The sequence below is a fragment of the Arachis stenosperma genome, chromosome 10 (genome assembly GCF_014773155.1).
Source record: "Arachis stenosperma cultivar V10309 chromosome 10, arast.V10309.gnm1.PFL2, whole genome shotgun sequence".
Classification (NCBI taxonomy): domain Eukaryota; kingdom Viridiplantae; phylum Streptophyta; class Magnoliopsida; order Fabales; family Fabaceae; genus Arachis; species Arachis stenosperma.
In genome coordinates this window covers 49,089,583-49,104,122 of record NC_080386.1, presented here as the reverse complement: position 1 = coordinate 49,104,122, position 14,540 = coordinate 49,089,583, and positions in this window count along the sequence as shown.

Genomic DNA, 14,540 nt, shown 5'->3' with positions numbered 1-14,540 from the left:
ATGGATTTCATTAACTTTTCTTGCATTTATCCATTGAAAAAGCATAGTTTCATAATTTCTTCTTAAATTGTATTTGAAAGTGAAAACATACTTTTTAGGCCTTTTAATTGCTAAATTTTATTCACTTTAATTCCATTTGGTTTCTCGATATGTTTGTTAAGTGATTTCAGGTTTCTAAGGCAAATATGGGTTGAAGAAGTGAGGAAAGAGCATTCAAAAGAGGAGAAATCATGAAGAAAATGGAGTTTGGAAGCTGCAGCAAGTATGCGTACGCACAGTGATGTGTGCGTACGCACAATTGCAACCTCGTGCAACCATGCGTATTGGTGGACGAAATTATGATCCATATTCTTTTGTACTTATATGGAATTTGAAATTGGCACGAGTGGACACAACTCCATTCAACTAACCAGCAAGTGTACTGGGTCATCCAAGTAATACCTTACGTGAGTAAGGGTCGATCCCACAGAGATTGTTGGTATGAAGCAAGCTATGGTCACCTTGTAAATCTCAGTTAGGCAGATTAAATTTGTTTATGGTTTTGAAGATTAATAATAAAATAGAAATAATAAAAGGGATAGAATACTTATGCAGATTCATTGGTGGGAATTTCAGATAAGCGAATGGAGATACTGTATGGCTCAAGAACGCCTGCTTTCCTACTGCTTCAACTCAATCCTTCTTACTCCTTTCCATGGCAAGCTGTGTATAGGGGTTCACCGTTCGACGATGGCTACTTTGTATCCTCTCTGGAAAATGGTCCTCTGCGCTGTAACTCGCATGGCTAATCGTCTGGAGGCATCACTCTGGCCGAAGGCTACATCCCATCCTCGCAGTGAAAACTACGCTCACGCGCTCTGTCACAGCACGGCTAATCACTGGTTGGTTCTCGCTCCTGCTGGAATAGAATCCCTTGATTCTTTTGCATCTGTCACTAACGCCCAGCACTTGCGAGTCTGAAGCACGTCACAGTCATTCATTACCGGAATCCTACTCGGAATACCACAGACAAGGTTAGACTTTCCGGATTCCCAGGATCCTACTCGGAATACCACAGACAAGGTGAGACTTTCCGGATCCTCATGAATGCCGCCATCTATCTAGCTTATACCACGAAGATTCTGTTGGGGAATCTAAGAGATACACATTCAAGCTCGGTTGCATGTAGAACGGAGGTGGTTGTCAATCACGCGCGTTCATAGGTGAGAATGATGATGAGCGTCACATAATCATCACATTCATCATGTTCTTGGGTGCGAATGAATATCTTGGAATAAGAACAAGTTGAATTGAATGGAAGAAAATAGAATTGCATTAATACTTGAGGTACAGTAGAGCTCCACACCCTTAATCTATGGTGTGCAGAAACTCCACCGTTGAAAATACATAAGTAAAAGGTTCAGGCATGGCCGAATGGCCAGCCCCCTGAGTGATCAAGAGACCGAATAATCAAAGGCTAAACAGTCAAGAGATTAAACTGTCAAAAGATGTCTAATACAATAGTTAAATGTTCTATTTATAATAAACTAGCTCCTAGGGTTTACATGAGTAAGTAATTGATGCATAAATCCACTTCCGGGGCCCACTTGGTGTATGCTTGGGCTGAGCTTGATCAATCCACGAGCTGAGGCTTCTCTTGGAGTTGAACTCCGAGTTATGACGTGTTTTGGGCGTTCAACTCCGGATCATGACGTTTTTCTGGCGTTTAACTCCAGACAGCAGCATGTACTTGGCGTTCAACGCCAAGTTACGTCGTCAATTTCTGAATAAAGTATGGACTATTATATATTGCTGGAAAGCTCTGGATGTCTACTTTCCAAAGCCGTTGAGAGCGCGCCATTTGGAGTTCTGTAGCTCCAGAAAATCCATTTCGAGTGTAGGGAGGTCAGATTCCAACAGCATCAGCAGTCCTTTTTGTCAGCCTTTTTCAGAGTTTTGCTCAAGTCCCTCAATTTCAGCCAGAAATTACCTGAAATCACAGAAAAACACACAAACTCATAGTAAAGTCCAGAAATGTGAATTTAACATAAAAACTAATGAAAACATCCCTAAAAGTAGCTTGAACTTACTAAAAACTACCTAAAAACAATGCCAAAAAGCGTATAAATTATCCGCTCATCACAACACCAAACTTAAATTGTTGCTTGTCCCCAAGCAACTAAAAATCAATTAGGATAAAAAGAAGAGAATATACTATAAATTTCAAAATATCAATGAATATTAATTCTAATTAGATGAGCGGGACTTGTAGCTTTTTGCTTCTGAACAGTTTTGGCATCTCACTTTTTCCTTTGAAGTTTAGAATGATTGGCTTTTCTAGGAACTTAGAATTTCGGATAGTGTTATTGACTTTCCTAGTTAAGCATGTTGATTTTTGAACACAGCTACTAATGAGTCTTGGCCGTGGCCCTAAGCACTTTGTTTTCCAGTATTACCACCGGATACACAAATGCCACAGACATATAACTGGGTGAACCTTTTCAGATTGTGACTCAGCTTTGCTAGAGTCCCCAGTTAGTGGTGTCCAGAGCTCTTAAGCACACTCTTTTTGCTTTGGATCACGACTTTAACCACTCAGTCTCAAGCATTTCACTTGGACCTTCATGACACAAGCACATGGTTAGGGACAGCTTGATTTAGCCGCTTAGGCCTGGATTTTATTTCCTTGGGCCCTCCTATCCATTAATGCTCAAAGCCTTGGATCCTTTTTACCCTTGCCTTTTGGTTTTAAGGGCTATTGGCTTTTTCTGCTTGTTTTTTCTTTTTCTTTCTATTTTTTTTTCGTAAGCTTTCTTTTTCACTGCTTTTTCTTGCTTCAAGAATCAATTTCATGATTTTTCAGAACATCAACATTTCTCTTTGTTCATCATTCTTTCAAGAGCCAACAATTTTAACATTCATAAACAACAAGATCAAAAGACATATGCACTGTTCAAGCATTCATTCAGAAAATAAAAGTATTGTCACCACATCAATAAAATTAAATTAAATTCAAGGATAAATTCGAAATTCATGTACTTCTTGTTCTTTTGAATTAAAACATTTTTCATTTAAGAGAGGTGAAGGATTAATGGATTTTATTCATAGCTTTGAGGCATGGTTACATACTAATGATCATGAAATAAAGACACAAAACATAGATAAACACAATATTAAAAACCGAAAAACAGAAAGAAATAAAAAAAAGGAATGAATCCACCTGAGTGAGGGTGGCGCCTTCTTGAAGGTCCAATGGTGCTCTTTGAGCTCCTCTATGTCTCTTCATTGCTTCTGTTGAATGATTCCTAGTAATTTTGGTGTTTCTACCCTTAGTTGCTTCCAATATTTGTGTGGAGGACAACTTATCCCCTGAGGTATCTCAGGGATCTCTTGATTTGCAGCCACATGTTCTACCACTGAGCTATGACGGCTTTATATGAGTCTTTCCATCTCCCATGACTCAGAGGTGGAAGCTTTTGTCTTCCCTTTGAGGTTTCTCTGGCCTTAGGTGCCATTAATGGTAATGGAAAAGCAAAAAAGCTATGCTTTTACCACACCAAACTTAAAATATTGCTCGCCCTCGAGCAAGAGAAGAAAGAAGAGAAGAAGAAGAAGGAGAAGAAAATGGAGGAGAGTGAGTGGAGATGGATTCGGCTATATGGGTGGGATGGAGAAGTTGAATTGTAAAGGTAGGTGGGGTGTATGGGGAAGAGTGGATAAATGTGGGTGATGAATGAAGAACAGAAGGGATGACCATGAATGGAGAGATAGAGGGCGAGGTAGATGGGGATCCTGTGAGGTTCACAGATCCTGAGGTGTCAAGAAATTCCATTTCTGCACCAAATAGGCATGTAAAATGCCTTTTTCTCACCGTTCTGGCGTTTAAACACCCATTGCTGCACATTCTGGGCGTTCAACGCCCATGTAAAGCATGTTTCTGGCGTTGAACGCCAGTTTCATGCTTGTTACTGGCATTCAGCGCCAGCTTTTCTTCTCTGGGCACATTCCTGGCGTTCAGCGCCAGGATGTTGCTTGTTTCTGGCATTGAACGCCAGCCAGATGCATCTTACTGGCGTTGAACGCCAGTCTGTGCGTCCTCCAGGGTGTAAATTTTTTCTTCTGCTATTTTTGATTCTGTTTTTAATTTTTATGATTTTTTCGTGACTCCTCATGATCATGTACCTAATAAAACACAAAATAACAACAATAAAAATAAAAACAAGAATTAGATAAATAAAATTGGGTTGCCTCCCAACAAGCGCTTCTTTAATGTCAATAGCTTGACAGTGGCTCTCATGGAGCCACAAGGTGATCAGGTCAATGTTGTATAGTTGCCAACACCAAACTTAGAGGTCTTAACACCAAACTTAGAGTTTGGTTGTGGCCTCACAACACCAAACTTAGAGTTTGACTGTGTGGGCTCTTCTTGACTCTGAACTGAGAGAAGCTCTTCATGCTTACTCTCTTCTGTCACAGAGAGATGGCCATGTGCCTTAAACACAAGGTAGTCCCCATTCAATTGAAGGACTAATTCACCTCTGTTGACATCTATCACAGCTCCTGCTGTGGCTAGGAAAGGTCTTCCAAGGATGATGCAATCATCCTCTTCCTTCCTAGTGTCTAAGATTATGAAATCAGCAGGGATGTAAAGGCCTTCAACCTTTACTAATACGTCCTCTACTATTCCATAAGCTTGTCTCAATGACTTGTCTGCCAGTTGTAATGAGAACAAAGCCGGTTATACCTCAATGATCCCCAGCTTCTCCATTACAGAAAGTGGCATAAGATTTATCCCTGACCCCAGATCACACAGAGCTTTTGCAAAGGTCATGGTGCCTATGGTACAAGGTATTAAGAACTTGCCAGGATCTTGTTTCTTTTGAGGTAGAATTTTCTGGATCCAAGTATCCAGTTCATTAATGAGCAAGGGAGGTTCACTTTCCCAAGTCTCATTACCAAACAACTTGGCATTCAGCTTCATGATAGCTCCTAAATATTGAGCAACTTGCTCTCCAGTTACATCTTCATCCTCTTCTGAGGAAGAATAGTCTTCAGAGCTCATGAATGGCAGAAGGAGATTTAATGGAATCTCTATGGTTTCTATATGAGCCTCAGATTCCTTTGGATCCTTAATAGGAAACTCCTTCTTGCTTGAGGGACGTCCCAGGAGGTCTTTCTCACTAGGATTTTCATCCTCCTCCTCCCTTGTGCATTCGGCCATATTGACTATGTCAATGGCTTTGCACTCTCCTTTTGGATTCTCTTCTGTATTGCTTGGGAGAATACTGGGAGGAGTTTCAATGACTTTCTTACTCAGCTGGCTGGTGCACGAAATTGTGATCACTACTTTTACACAGAACAATCCCCGTAATGGCTCCAAAGACTTGGTGCTCAATACCATGGCATAAACACAACTTCGCACAACTAACCAGCAAGTGCACTGGGTCGTCCAAGTAATAAACCTTACGCGAGTAAGGGTCGATCCCACGGAGATTGTTGGTATGAAGCAAGCTATGGTCACCTTGTAAATCTCAGTCAGGCAGACTCAAATGGGTATAGTGATAAACGAATAAAGCATAAAGATAAAGATAGAGATACTTATGTATATCATTGGTGAGAGCTTCAGATAAGCGTATGAAGATGCCTTCCCTTCCGTCTCTCTGCTTTCCTACAGTCTTCATCCAATCCTTCTTACTCCTTTCCATGGCAAGCTCATGTAGGGTTTCACCGTTGTCAGTGGCTACCTCCCATCCTCTCAGTGAAAACGTTGCCTATGCTCTGTCACAGCATGGGTAATCAGCTGTCGGTTCTCGGTCAGGCCGGAATAAAATCCATCGATTCTTTTGCGTCTGTCACTAACGCCCCGCCTGCTAGGAGTTTGAAGCACGTCACAGTCATTCAATCATTGAATCCTACTCAGAATACCACAGACAAGGTTAGACCTTCCGGATTCTCTTGAATGCCGCCATCAGTTCTCGCCTATACCACGAAGACTCTGATCTCACGGAATGGCTGGCTCGTTTGTCAGGCGAGCACTCGGTTGTCAGGCGATCAACCATGCATCGTGTATCAGGAATCCAAGAGATATTCACTACGCCTCGTATGCTTGTAGAACAAGAGTGGTTGTCAGTCACTTTGTTCATAAGTGAGAATGATGATGAGTGTCACGGATCATCACATTCATCAAGTTGAAGAACAGGTGATATCTTGGAACAAGAACAAGCGGAATTGAATAGAAGAACAATAGTAATTGCATTAATACTCGAGGTACAGCAGAGCTCCACACCTTAATCTATGGTGTGTAGAAACTCCACCGTTGAAAATACATAAGAACAAGGTCTAGGCATGGCCGTGAGGCCAGCCTCCCAGTGATCAAAAGATTCAAAGATCTCCCGATGATCAAAGGATCTAAAATAATCCAAAGATGAAAAATACAATAGTAAAAGGTCCTATATATAGAGAACTAGTACATAGATGAGTAAATGACATAAAAATCCACTTCCGGGCCCACTTGGTGTGTGCTTGGGCTGAGCAAATGAAGCATTTTCGTGTAGAGACTCCTCTTGGAGTTAAACGCCAGCTTTGGTGCCAGTTTGGGCGTTTAACTCCCATTTAGGTGCCAGTTCCGGCGTTTAACGCTGGAATTTCTGTAGGTGACTTTGAACGCCGGTTTGGGCCATTAAATCTTGAGCAAAGTATGGATTATCATATATTGCTGGAAAGCCCAGGATGTCTACTTTCCAAAGCCGTTGAGAGCGCGCCAATTGGGCTTCTGTAGCTCCAGAAAATCCACTTAGAGTGCAGGGAGGTCAGAATCCAACAGCATCTGCAGTCCTTTTGAGTCTCTGGATCAGATTTTTGCTCAGATCCCTCAATTTCAGCCAGAAAATACCTGAAATCACAGAAAAACACACAAACTCATAGTAAAGTCCAGAAAAGTGAATTTTAACTAAAAACTAATAAAAATATACTAAAAACTAACTAAAAGATACTAAAAACATACTAAAAACAATGCCAAAAAGCGTACAAATTATCCGCTTATCACTGGCCCACTTGTGCCTCCAGATTTCTAATGGAGGATCTTGTTTCACTCATGAAACTGAAAGTGGCTTTTGACAGATCAGAGACTACATTGGCTAAATTAGAGGTGTTTTGTTCAGAATTCTCTGTCTGTTTCTGAGAAGATGATGGATATGGCTTGCTATTGCCCAGCCTATTACGTCCACCATTATTAAAGCCTTGTTGGGGCTTTTGTTGATCCTTCCATGAGAAATTTGGATGATTTTTCCATGATGAGTTATAGGTGTTTCCATAAGGTTCACCCATGTAATTAACCTCTGCCATGGCAGGGTTCTCAGGATCATAAGCTTCTTCAGAAGCTGCTTCTCTAGTACTGTTGGATGCATGTTGCCATCCATTCAGAGTTTGAGAGATCATGTTGACCTGTTGAGTCAACACTTTGTTCTGAGCCAATATGGCATTCAGAGCATCAATTTCAAGAACTCCTTTCTTCTGAGGTATCCCATTATTCACAGAATTCCTCTCAGAAGTGTACATGAACTGGTTATTTGCAACCATGTCAATGAGTTCTTGAGCCTCTTCAGGCGTTTTCTTTAGGTGAATGGATCCACCTGCAGAATGGTCCAATGACATTTTCGAAAATTCAGAGAGACCATAATAGAATATATCTAATATGGTCCATTCTGAAAACATGTCAGATGGACATCTTTTGGTCAGCTGCTTGTATCTTTCCCAAGCTTCATAGAGGGATTCACCATCTTTTTGTTTGAAGGTTTGAACATCCACTCTCAGCTTGCTCAGCTTTTGAGGAGGAAAGAATTTATCCAAGAAGGCAGTGACCAGCTTATCCCAGGAATCCAGGCTATCCTTGGGTTGTGAATCCAACCATATTCTAGCTCTGTCTCTTACAGCAAAAGGGAAAAGCATGAGTCTGTAGACTTCAGGATCAACTCCATTCGTCTTTACAGTCTCACAGATCTGCAAGAACTCAGTTAAAAACTGATAAGGATCTTCAGATGGAAGTCCATAAAACTTGCAGTTTTGTTGCATTAAGGCAACTAGCTGAGGTTTCAGCTCAAAGTTGTTGGCTCCAATGGCAGGAATGGAGATGCTTCTTCCATCAAACTTGGACGTTGGCTTTGTGAAGTCACCAAGCATTCTCCTTGCATTATTATTATTTTCAGCTGCCATCTCCTTCTCTTGTTCTAATGTTTCTGAAAGGTTACCTTTAGAATAATGTAATTTAGCTTCTCTTAATTTCCTCTTCAAAGTCCTTTAAGGTTCTGGATCAATTTCAACAAGAGTGCCTTTTTCCCTGTTCCTGCTCATATGAAAGAGAAGAAAACAAGAAAAGAAAGAGGAATCCTCTATGTCACAGTACAGAGATTCCTTTATGTTAGTAGAAAAAGAAGGGGGGTAGGAGAATGAAGAAGAATTCGGATTTTTAGATGAAGGGAGGTGAAGAGAAGTGTTAGTAATTAAATAATTAAATAGAATAAGAAAAGAGAAGGAGAATTTTCGAAAATAATTTTGAAAAAGGAGTTAGTATTTTTCAAAAATTAGAGATAAGCTGTAATTAAAATTAAAACATGAAACAATTAGTTAAGTAAAAAGAATTTTTGAAAAAGAGAGAGATATTTTCGAAAATAGAAGAGGGAGAAGTAGTTAGGTGGTTTTGAAAAAGATAAGAAACAAACAAAAAGTTAGTTAGTTGATTGAAAAAGATTTGAAATCAAAATTTTAAAAATAAGAAGATAAGAAGTTAGATAAGATATTTTGAAATCAAATTTTGAAAAAGATAAAATTTTGAGAAGGATAAGATAAGATAAAAATTTGAAGAAAAAGATATTTTGAAAAAGATTTAATTTTTAAAATGACTTAACTAACAAGAAACTACAAGATAAGATTCTAGAATTTAAAGATTGAACCTTTCTTAACTAGAAAGTAACAAACTTCAAATTTTTGAACCAATCACATTAATTGTTAGCAAATTTTCAAAAATTAGATATAAAAGCTAAGAAAAAGATTTTTGAAAAAAAATTTTTTTTTTAAATTTTCGAAAATAAAATAAAAAAATTGAAAAAGATATGATTTTTGAAAAAGATTTTGAAAAGATAAGATTTTTAAAATTGAAATTTTGACTTGACTTGTAAGAAACAACTAATTTTAAAAATTTTTGACCAAGTCAACCCAAAATTTTGAAAATTTGGAGGGAAATAAGGAAAAGATATTTTTTTGATTTTTGAATTTTTAATTATGAGAGAGAAAAACAACAAAATTACTCAATGCATGAAATTTTTAGATCAAAACAATGAATGCATGCAAGAATGCTATGAATGTCAAGATGAACACCAAGAACACTTTGAAGATCATGATGGACATCAAGAACATGATTTTGAAAAATTTTTGATGCAAAGAAAACATGCAAGACACCAAACTTAGAAATTTTTAATGCTTGGAAAATATGAATGCAAAGATGCACATGAAAAACAAGAAAAGACACAAAACAAGAAACATCAAGATCAAACAAGAAGACTTACCAAGAACATCTTGAAGATCATGAATAACACTATGAATGCATGAATTTTCGAAAAATGCAAGAAAAATTTTTAAAAGCATGCAATTGACACCAAACTTAAAAATTGACTCAAGACTCAAACAAGAAACACAAAATATTTTTGGTTTTTATGATTTTCTAAATTTTTTTGGATTTTTATTAATTTTTTTTTCGAAAACAAAGTTAGGAAAAACGAAAAAGGAAAGAAAAATTTTGAAAAAGATTTTTGAAAAGAAAATTACCTAATCTGAGCAACAAGATGAACCGTCAGTTGTCCATACTCGAACAATCCCCGGCAACGGCGCCAAAAACTTAGTGGACGAAATTGTGATCCATATTCTTTTGTACTTATATGGAATTTGAAATTGGCACGAGTGGACACAACTCCGTTCAACTAACCAGCAAGTGTACTGGGTCATCCAAGTAATACCTTACGTGAGTAAGGGTCGATCCCACAGAGATTGTTGGTATGAAGCAAGCTATGGTCACCTTGTAAATCTCAGTTAGGCAGATTAAATTTGATTATGGTTTCGAAAATTAATAATAAAATAGAAATAATAAAAGGGATAGAATACTTATGCAGATTCATTGGTGGGAATTTCAGATAAGCGAATGGAGATACTGTATGGCTCAAGAACGCCTGCTTTCCTACTGCTTCAACTCAATCCTTCTTACTCCTTTCCATGGAAAGCTGTGTATAGGGGTTCACCGTTCGACGATGGCTACTTTGTATCCTCTCTGGAAAATGGTCCTCTGCGCTGTCACTCGCATGGCTAATCGTCTGGAGGCATCACTCTGGCCGAAGGCTACATCCCATCCTCGCAGTGAAAACTACGCTCACGCGCTCTGTCACAGCACGGCTAATCACTGGTTGGTTCCCGCTCCTGCTGGAATAGAATCCCTTGATTCTTTTGCGTCTGTCACTAATGCCCAGCACTTGCGAGTCTGAAGCACGTCACAGTCATTCATTACCGGAATCCTACTCGGAATACCACAGACAAGGTTAGACTTTCCGGATTCCCAGGATCCTACTCGGAATACCACAGACAAGGTGAGACTTTCTGGATCCTCATGAATGCCGCCATCTATCTAGCTTATACCACGAAGATTCTGTTGGGGAATCTAAGAGATACACATTCAAGCTCGGTTGCATGTAGAACGGAGGTGGTTGTCAATCACGCGCGTTCATAGGTGAGAATGATGATGAGCGTCACATAATCATCAAATTCATCATGTTCTTGGGTGCGAATGAATATCTTGGAATAAGAACAAGTTGAATTGAATGGAAGAAAATAGAATTGCATTAATACTTGAGGTACAGTAGAGCTCCACACCCTTAATCTATGGTGCGCAGAAACTCCACCGTTGAAAATACATAAGTAAAAGGTTCAGGCATGGCCGAATGGCCAGCCCCCTGAGTGATCAAGAGACCGAATAATCAAAGGCTAAACAGTCAAGAGATTAAACTGTCAAAAAATGTCTAATACAATAGTTAAATGTTCTATTTATAATAAACTAGCTCCTAAGGTTTACATGAGTAAGTAATTGATGCATAAATCCATTTCCGGGGCCCACTTGGTGTATGCTTGGGCTGAGCTTGATCAATCCACGAGCTGAGGCTTCTCTTGGAGTTGAACTCCGAGTTATGACGTGTTTTGGGCGTTCAACTCCGGATCATGACATTTTTCTGGCGTTTAACTCCAGACAGCAGCATGTACTTGGCGTTCAACGCCAAGTTACGTCGTCAATTTCTGAATAAAGTGTGGACTATTATATATTGCTGGAAAGCTCTGGATGTCTACTTTCCAAAGCCGTGGAGAGCGCGTCATTTGGAGTTCTGTAGCTCCAGAAAATCCATTTCGAGTGCAGGGAGGTCAGATTCCAACAGCATCAGCAGTCCTTTTTGTCAGCCTTTTTCAGAGTTTTGCTCAAGTCCCTCAATTTCAGCCAGAAATTACCTGAAATCACAGAAAAACACACAAACTCATAGTAAAGTCCAGAAATGTGAATTTAACATAAAAACTAATGAAAACATCCCTAAAAGTAGCTTGAACTTACTAAAAACTACCTAAAAACAATGCCAAAAAGCGTATAAATTATCCGCTCATCACGTATGCATAACTTTTTGTGCATACGCACAATGGGAATTTTTTACAACTGTGTGTTCCCATGGTAGGTCGTGCGTAAGCACGAATGCATGCACGTGAGGTCATTAATTGCAATTTGCTCAGGGCGAATTCTGGGATTCCAGAGCCCAATCCAACCCATTTCTGAAGCTATTTCAAGCCAAATCGAAAAAGGATGAAGCGGGGGCAATTAGGTTTAGGTTTTAACATGTTTTAGGTAGTTTTTCTAGAGAGGGAAGCTCCCCGTTCTCTCTAGAATTTAAGGTTTTTAGTTTAATTTCTCTTTAATTTTAGTTTTTTATACTTGTTTTAGTATAGTTTCATTTATATTTTCATGTTCTCTTATCTTGATCCTCTTCATTTCTTTTGTCATTTCCTTTATTTTGTCACTTTTATGTTTATGAACTCTTGTTAATTTCAATTTTCATTTAATGCAATTTGATGTATTTATGTTTATTGATGTTTAATTGAGTTGCTATTAATACTTTCTTGCATTTGGTAGCTTTAGCTTTTATTTTTATTGCAATTTAATATGCTTTTATTTTCATGCACACCAAGTATTTGATAAAATTCTTGGCTTAATTTTAGTGTAGTTTTTCACACTCTTTGCTTGGAATTGAGGACTTAGGTGATTTTGAGTCATTGATGTCCATTCTTGATTGATATATTAGAGTAGTTAGTTTATTTGGTTTCCACTAACGCTAGTCTTTTACTAAGATAATTAGTGAGTTGGCTAGGACTTGTGGATTGAGATTAATTATGCCGATTTGACTTATCCTCGATGTTAGGGTTGACTAAGTAGGACAAACTCTTCATAATCATCATATGTTTATGGTCAATGGCTAGGATAGGTAACCTTAACTCTCAATCCTTGCCAAGAGGTTTCTTTAGCATTTAAATTCCCTTTTCTTGATTAGTTGCTTTTCATATAATTTCATACTTGCTTGTTTAATTTCTTGCCTTTTTAATTCTCTTGTCATTTGCCATCAAACCCCCCCCATTTCCTCATAGCCAATAATTACATACTTCGTTGCAATTCCTAAGGAGAACAACTCGAGGTTTAATTACTCTCGGTTATTTTTATTTGAATTAAACTTTGATGTTGGTCAATTGTTGGGTTTGGACAATACTTGCAATGCCAATTCTATTTTGAGAAAAAATCCAAACCTATATTTGGCTCACATCAGTGGTTCATCTCTAACATCTTGTTGAATTCTTTTGTCTCCAACACCTCATAGTGAATCATTTGGGTCTTAAAGTCGAGAGACAGAGGAGAAGGTAAGGCTTGGGCTAAGTCAAACTGTCAGGCTACATAATAGAGAGAATAAATGACTAGTTTCTTTTTAAGAGGTCAGGTCGACTCATGAGGTAGTCCGACAGCGAGAATTTGAGGAGTGTTTTATTCAAGGAATGGCCCATTAAAGCCTAGGGAACATTATGTATTCCCAAAAAAGTACATATCATTTTAAATGATGCGTAACTATCCTTTCAAATGTTTTAGAATTTGAAAAGGTTGCACGTGCCTAATATGATGAATAGTAAAACTTATTTTGGAACAAAATAACAAGTTTTAAAGGGGTAATTTTTTGGTGCAAAAAATTGATTTTTCTCGACAAGAGGGCGCTTCGACTGTTAATGTTTTTGACTACAGAAGTGATGTTTCGACTACAAAAGCAGAAATATGTAAGCTGAAGTAAAAAAATGGTGCAAAAAGCATCGAAGTCGAAAGATAGTTATTGTCTTTCCTTGAGTAGCAAGGCTTGCTACTCGACCTTCAAGCTGAGTGGAGAACATGGGTGGGAAATTTGAGGAGCAAGCTAAAGAAAACGTGGAACTTGAATACCAAGGAAGATGTGGGTGTCAAAACTTGAGAGTCAAGATTTTTCATGGTCAAGGAAAGATCATGGCTGAGAAAAAGGAGGAAGTAAAATCGTGGGACAAGATTCTTTTTGGCAAGTTTATCTCCATGGTCTATAAATAGAAAAAACTTAGAAGAGTTTTGGGACTTCTTCAAAAATACTAGATCATCATAGATAAGCCTCCGCCAAAATTCCCAGTTCCAGCGACGCAATGAAAGACCATAGAGCACAAGTGCATGTGAGTGTTGGAAGTCTACTTTTATCTGCTTTTCATTTATCTTCTTTTTTCCATTTTTTCATTTATTTGTTTTCTTTTAATTATTTGCTTTACGCATTTTATTTTTACTTCTGTTCTTCAAGCATTTTTGCTCTCTTTTAATTTCAAGTTGAAAGTTTTATCCGTTTTATTGCAATTCTTTATCATTTACGACAATTCAAGCATCTCATACATTTCGACACGAATGATAAGTAATTTCTGGGTTGAGCCCATTCTTTCTCAGAGGAGTCATATCTGCTCCTCGATACTTGAGATCTTGATGCAAACTTGATTTGACACCCCGTCGAAGTTACCAAAAATCAAGTAAAACAGCTATAAATGAAACTTTTCTACATATTCATTATCAACTATAGGGAAAGCAGAAAGTACAATAACATGTACCCAAACTAAACCAGGAGGTACCTTAGACGACATATTGAGAACTACGGTATGAGACATAAAGGGTTATACCTACAAAAAAGCAAAATAAAGCTATGTCACTACAAATGTTTGCAAGTTAAAAGTCATTTACAGCAGAAGAAGTCAGACCATCATCAACAATGTTAAATTCAATTCACTCCATCAAATACGAAATGAAGCCATTCGTCGAAAAGAAAATGGCTCCATTTGAGGGCAAAGTAAAATCCCATAATTCAACATAAATCATGACAAAAGGATAATCTATAAAAATAATAAACAAGGAAATCTACCACTACAAAGAGTAATCAGAAGCTACAAACGAC